We start from the raw sequence: 7,116 nt of genomic DNA, 5'->3' as shown, positions 1-7,116 counted from the left end.
CAACCGGTAGCCAGTGCAAGGAGATAAAGAGAGGTGTAACATGGGCTCTTTTGGGCTCGTTGAAGACCAGTCATGCCGCTGCATAATATATATAAATGTATTCATGATATATGAGTGTCTGTTGTGTTGTTTTATTTCAGAGAGGAACATCCATCACAACATGTCGTCCTTCAACGAGTCTGTGGGTTTGGGCTATCTGAAGACGAACGCCATTGAGTTTGTGAAGTATCCTTTGACAGCTGCGCACGATTACCCATCAGCCCTCAAACACAGCGGCACTGATTTAAATGATGCTGAGATCACACTCTAGTTCGTGAACACAAGATCCATCCTTCAAACATGTGTGTGAGTGTGTGTGTGTGTGTGTGTGTGAGAGAGAGAGAGAGTGTGTGTGTGTGTGAGAGCGAGAGAGAGTGTGTGTGTGTGTGAGAGAGAGCGAGAGTGTGTGTGTGTGAGAGCGAGAGAGAGTGTGTGTGTGTGTGAGAGAGAGCGAGAGTGTGTGTGTGTGAGAGCGAGAGAGAGTGTGTGTGTGTGTGAGAGAGAGCGAGAGTGTGTGTGTGTGAGAGCGAGAGAGAGTGTGTGTGTGTGTGAGAGAGAGCGAGAGTGTGTGTGTGTGAGAGCGAGAGAGAGTGTGTGTGTGTGTGAGAGAGAGCGAGAGTGTGTGTGTGTGAGAGCGAGAGAGAGTGTGTGTGTGTGTGAGAGAGAGCGAGAGTGTGTGTGTGTGAGAGCGAGAGAGAGTGTGTGTGTGTGTGAGAGAGAGCGAGAGTGTGTGTGTGTGAGAGCGAGAGAGAGTGTGTGTGTGTGTGAGAGAGAGCGAGAGTGTGTGTGTGTGAGAGCGAGAGAGAGTGTGTGTGTGTGTGAGAGAGAGCGAGAGTGTGTGTGTGTGAGAGCGAGAGAGAGTGTGTGTGTGTGTGAGAGAGAGCGAGAGTGTGTGTGTGTGAGAGCGAGAGAGAGTGTGTGTGTGTGTGAGAGAGAGCGAGAGTGTGTGTGTGTGAGAGCGAGAGAGAGTGTGTGTGTGTGTGAGAGAGAGCGAGAGTGTGTGTGTGTGAGAGCGAGAGAGAGTGTGTGTGTGTGTGAGAGAGAGCGAGAGTGTGTGTGTGTGAGAGCGAGAGAGAGTGTGTGTGTGTGTGAGAGAGAGCGAGAGTGTGTGTGTGTGAGAGCGAGAGAGAGTGTGTGTGTGTGTGAGAGAGAGCGAGAGTGTGTGTGTGTGAGAGCGAGAGAGAGTGTGTGTGTGTGTGAGAGAGAGCGAGAGTGTGTGTGTGTGAGAGCGAGAGAGAGTGTGTGTGTGTGTGAGAGAGAGCGAGAGTGTGTGTGTGTGAGAGCGAGAGAGAGTGTGTGTGTGTGTGAGAGAGTGTGTGTGTGAGAGTGAGTGTGTGTGTGTATGTGTGTGTGTTATTCTTACAGGATGTTATTATTATTATCAACACTAAAAGTTCCGCTGAGATCAGGCTAAACACTCTGTGAACTCTTTTGATGCAGACTGATCCTGATCATCTTTCAGTGATGTTTGCTATTAGTCATATTTTTAACATATAAATACATAATACTGCAGCAACATTATGCTGGATGTTAAATAGAGTTACATGGAGCACATCAAGGCTTCAAAAAAATAATATAAAAATGATTTAAACGTTGAGTTATGTGAAGCAAAACAAGAAACAACGGTCATTTTATATTAAGGTCTAATTCTTGCTATTACCAAACCATTAACTACAACTTTTGCCTCAAACTCCTAATTTGCTGCTTATTAATAGTTAGTAAGGTAGTTGTTAAGTTTAGGAACGGGGTAGGAGGATTAGAGATATAGAATATGGTCATGCAGAATATGTGCTTTATAAGCATTAATAAACAGCCAACATGTTAATAATAGGCATGCTAACAAGCAACTAGTTAATAGTGAGAATTGGTGCCTATACTAAAGTGTTATCAAAACAACATATATATTGTTGCAAAAAGGGGAAACACCCTGAAAGTGTATGTAATTAACATCATTATTGTAATTTTATTTAAGTATTTCTTTAATTAAAGTCTCTGCTTAGAGGAAACTAAACATACCGAGTGCACCTTTAAACCGTTCAGCCATATAAAAATGACTTATTCTTACACCAGAAGCTCCACTGATGCGTAATCGTGTCATGATGAGTTTGATTACTAGTAGCTTCTGTTAGTTAGTTAGTAGGTTCTGTAGTTCGATGTAGATGTGAGCAGATTTCTTGGAAATGTTTCTCTGTTAGTTTGAGTGTTTTAAGAGAGGCTTGCTCTCCGGTGAGCCGTGTGAATCCTCCGGCTGTTCGGTGTTAAATATAGCTCCGCCGGGGGTCTGCCGCATGTTTTCCTCAGCCGCTGACGCGCAGCTACAACAAGCGGCAGATGAGCCGCATCTACCCCAAAGGACGTGTGTGTGTGTGTGTGTGAGAGAGTGTGTGTGTGAGAGTGAGTGTGTGTGTGTATGTGTGTGTGTTATTCTTACAGGATGTTATTATTATTATCAACACTAAAAGTTCCGCTGAGATCAGGCTAAACACTCTGTGAACTCTTTTGATGCAGACTGATCCTGATCATCTTTCAGTGATGTTTGCTATTAGTCATATTTTTAACATATAAATACATAATACTGCAGCAACATTATGCTGGATGTTAAATAGAGTTACATGGAGCACATCAAGGCTTCAAAAAAATAATATAAAAATGATTTAAACGTTGAGTTATGTGAAGCAAAACAAGAAACAACGGTCATTTTATATTAAGGTCTAATTCTTGCTATTACCAAACCATTAACTACAACTTTTGCCTCAAACTCCTAATTTGCTGCTTATTAATAGTTAGTAAGGTAGTTGTTAAGTTTAGGAACGGGGTAGGAGGATTAGAGATATAGAATATGGTCATGCAGAATATGTGCTTTATAAGCATTAATAAACAGCCAACATGTTAATAATAGGCATGCTAACAAGCAACTAGTTAATAGTGAGAATTGGTGCCTATACTAAAGTGTTATCAAAACAACATATATATTGTTGCAAAAAGGGGAAACACCCTGAAAGTGTATGTAATTAACATCATTATTGTAATTTTATTTAAGTATTTCTTTAATTAAAGTCTCTGCTTAGAGGAAACTAAACATACCGAGTGCACCTTTAAACCGTTCAGCCATATAAAAATGACTTATTCTTACACCAGAAGCTCCACTGATGCGTAATCGTGTCATGATGAGTTTGATTACTAGTAGCTTCTGTTAGTTAGTTAGTAGGTTCTGTAGTTCGATGTAGATGTGAGCAGATTTCTTGGAAATGTTTCTCTGTTAGTTTGAGTGTTTTAAGAGAGGCTTGCTCTCCGGTGAGCCGTGTGAATCCTCCGGCTGTTCGGTGTTAAATATAGCTCCGCCGGGGGTCTGCCGCATGTTTTCCTCAGCCGCTGACGCGCAGCTACAACAAGCGGCAGATGAGCCGCATCTACCCCAAAGGAGGCCGCGTGGACTCCAGCAATTACATGCCTCAGATCTTCTGGAACGCCGGCTGCCAGATGGTGTCTCTGAACTTCCAGACTCCAGGTACAGCCGGGGCCCGAGAGCCGCCGGGGCCGTTACTGTACGCACAGAGAGACACGCATTGCATTAACACGCATGTACAGAAACTACATGACATCAGTCTGCACTGAGACGCCTGTGTTCTGAAAGAACTGAACTCAGAAAATACAGTGAAGCGTCTATAGCAGAGTTTCTCAGGAGCTTCGCAGGAGGTTTCTTGAAGCGTCAGTTCTTCTGGATTGAGTCTGTCTCAGTTTGTTCTGTTTCTTCATGTGACTCCAGACAGACTGATGATGATCAGATCAGAGCTCTGTGTGCAGCACCAACATCTCACTGCATTATTACAATTAATGGCTAAATGAATGTTTGGAAATGTAAACTGATATTTCCTACTGACACACTACAGCAAAAGATAGAAATAACTGACTTAAAACCATTTTTAGCTGCTGAGAATACTAGTGTTCTGATCATTTTGGCCAGCTAGAATGTAAAATCAGATCTGACCTGACAACCTTGTAAGGTGTTTTCCTCCCGTCTGTGGTTCAGGAGCCTCGGTATCTTCTGGTTTTTCATCTGTTTTCTGGTGAAAACGGTGCGTCTGACACCAGCACACGCTCCTCGACACACACTCGACTTCATCGGTTAGTCGTGCATCACTAGTGAAGCTGGAGAATAACAAACATCTTTCTGCTGTTGTGCAGCTCTGCTGAAAAGACAGTAGAGCCATTATTCAGATCATTTCAGATGAAGCTCCTGCTGAGGACGGGAGTGTGGTTAGTGATCTCTGGATGGTGATTCTTCAGTGTTTGTGAGCTAACATCGGCTGTGTTTGTCAGTAATAATGCGCTTGCTCCCGTATGTTCAGAGCAGCGCAGCATCTGTTCACAAACACTGGTGTGCGGCAGACGGAGCTCAGATCAGAGAGGATGCTTTAATACAGCTGAAGACGAGTGTGTGCGAGCTCCAGTCAGATCCCCAGTGTTGTTGAGCCGTCGATCAGACGCAGAACCCCAGACACATCTACAGAGCAGAGCTGCTGAGACTCCTGAAGAAAACACACAGAAACAGCACGCTGGGATTTAAGTCCATAGCAACACCCTGGCAACCACCTGCATCTCCCATCACGTTCTTTAGGACTGAGTTTCTAATCATAACTCACAGCGTTATAGAACTCGTCATGTGATGTGTTTATAATGCATTATAATGTGCATATAGACAGCATATGGACTGAAATGAAACCTGCTAAGCTAATAATTCAATGATAATTCATAAAATACTGGATACAAATAAAAATGTCAGGTCTTGAATCAGAATCTAGGAGCCCCACAAATGACATGTGGACAGAAATGTATTTATTGTGACCATGACTTGAGATTTTTTAATTATTATTATTAATTCATTCCCACTATTTAGTTTAATTGTGGTTACAAATTAAGAATTTGTTCCCATGACTTTGATTATTACTTTGCTTATCCCATGAATTTACTTATTTTAGTAAATTTTGGCCACATTGTGCTAATTTGTACAATTTATGCTATTTTGCTAATTTTACTAAAATGAGCAGATTTTTAATTCAAGGCCACAATTTAACTAAAACATAATATATGTGTGTGTACTGTGTATATTTATTATGTAAACAAAAACTTTTATTTTGGATGCGATTAATCTTTTGACAGTACTAATATATATATATACACACACACACACACACATATATCTATTACTTTCCCCCTGTTATCACGGGTCTGTGTAAGAATGATTGTGTTTTAAGCTCTTGTGTAAAGCAGCAACACACTCTCTCTCACACACTCTCTCTCACACACACACACACACACACACACACACACACACTCTCTTACACACACACACACACACACTCATGCATGCACACACACACATGCACACACAAACACACATCATATCCATCACTGAACAGAACTTCATCTGGTCCCTCAGTTTTCATCAAAGCTAACACTGTGGCTGCAGTTAACACTCACGTTCATCAGTCAGAGCTCATTTACATACAGATGTTTTTATTTCTCCTGTTTCCACCAAAATGGAGTTTTCGCTCCGTTCCTCAGTCGCCTCTGGCTGCGTTCTCTAGCAGCTCTGTTTAAACCGCTTAAAGCGTGGTGATATGACCAATCGAATCTTTACCACAATATAAGTCATTTATTACCCAAATATTTATCATGATATAAGTAATTTATAACTAAATTAAGGAACAACATCACAATATAGTAATTCTGCCTGAAATCAGAGACATTACTAATGGAAATTAAAGCCATACTCTGTATTTCCAAAATAATCACTCAAATAATTGCTAATCCAGCGATATCGTGGACTTGATTGCACAGACACTATTTAAACTGAACATTGAGTGTTTACTATTGTCCTTTTGCATTATTGACACACTATTTTCATATTTAATACTGTACAGCTGCTTTGACACAATCTGTATTGTTACAAACGCTAGATAAATAAAGGTGACTTGACTTGACTAATCACATCTGGACAGTAATAAACTGATAGTGTTGATGATAACTGGCTGTTTTTCATGTAAGACAATGATTGTATCTTCACTGGTGCTTCCTGAGAATTCTGTACACTCGCTTAAAACAAAACTGACCATTATCTATTATCTATTATCTAGAACACTCGGATGTGTGTCTGAGAATTAGGCTTTTCAGATTTGACTTGACATAAAGGAAGAGTAGTAACCGTCTGAGAGGATCAGAGTTATTAATGACCACAGAAGTGTGTGACATGACTCTGAATCATATGAATCTGTAATAGAATGAACGAGTCAGTCGTCGTGTGACTCTCATCTGTTCCTGGATCAGTCTCGCAGCGGCTCTGACTGACGCTTCGTGTCCGTGTCGTTCCTCAGGTGTTCTCGGGTCAGTTCTTATCGGATAAGAAGATCGGCACGTATGTGGAGGTGGACATGTACGGCCTTCCCACCGACACCATCCGGAAAGAGTTCCGCACACGTATGGTGATGAACAACGGCCTGAACCCGTACTACAACGAGGAGCCCTTCGTCTTCAGGAAGGTCTGACATCTTCACATGTTCACTCACGTGATTCTGCTTCAGAAGATTGCACTGGATATTATTTCCACTTGGGTTTGTTATTTTCAGTGTCAGTTGCATTTTAGTTCATTCTTAGCTTTTATTTAAAAAATTTTTTGGACAATCACTCAGTTTAAAAGGCCCAGTTCTTGTTGTTAGTGATTCTTTCCGTTAACAAATATGGAAATATGAATCAGAGTTCATGAAGTTGCACATGAATCAGTTCAGTATGAACTTTGCTTTAAAATGATTAATCTCAGGTTTACTCTAATCAGCTAGAAATAAATGCAGAGAAACTAACATGTGTGGAAGTTATTGTAAAATTAAAAGTATTTTTCTTTGTGAGACTGAACATTTGATGAACGTCATGTGAGCGTTAGATGAGCATTAGATGAGCGTTTGAGCGTTAGAGGAATGTTCGAGCAGGACGCTCTCCGGATCATCTGAGCTGCATTTGCTGATGAAGCAGTTTTTGACAGTTTGTTCATTTTGTGGATGAAAGAGAGTTTGTGTGTGTGTG

General features: G+C 41.3%; 1 pseudogene; it reads left to right on the top strand.

Annotated features, from left to right (window-relative positions):
• The window catches only part of LOC107704369 (1-phosphatidylinositol 4,5-bisphosphate phosphodiesterase beta-4-like), a 56,681-nt pseudogene that overhangs the window by 24,410 nt on the left and 25,155 nt on the right, over nt 1-7,116 (top strand).

Source organism: Sinocyclocheilus anshuiensis, unplaced genomic scaffold (assembly GCF_001515605.1).
Source record: "Sinocyclocheilus anshuiensis isolate Anshui unplaced genomic scaffold, SAMN03320099.WGS_v1.1 scaffold1115, whole genome shotgun sequence".
Taxonomy (NCBI): domain Eukaryota; kingdom Metazoa; phylum Chordata; class Actinopteri; order Cypriniformes; family Cyprinidae; genus Sinocyclocheilus; species Sinocyclocheilus anshuiensis.
This window is presented reverse-complemented; position numbering and strand designations above follow the sequence as displayed.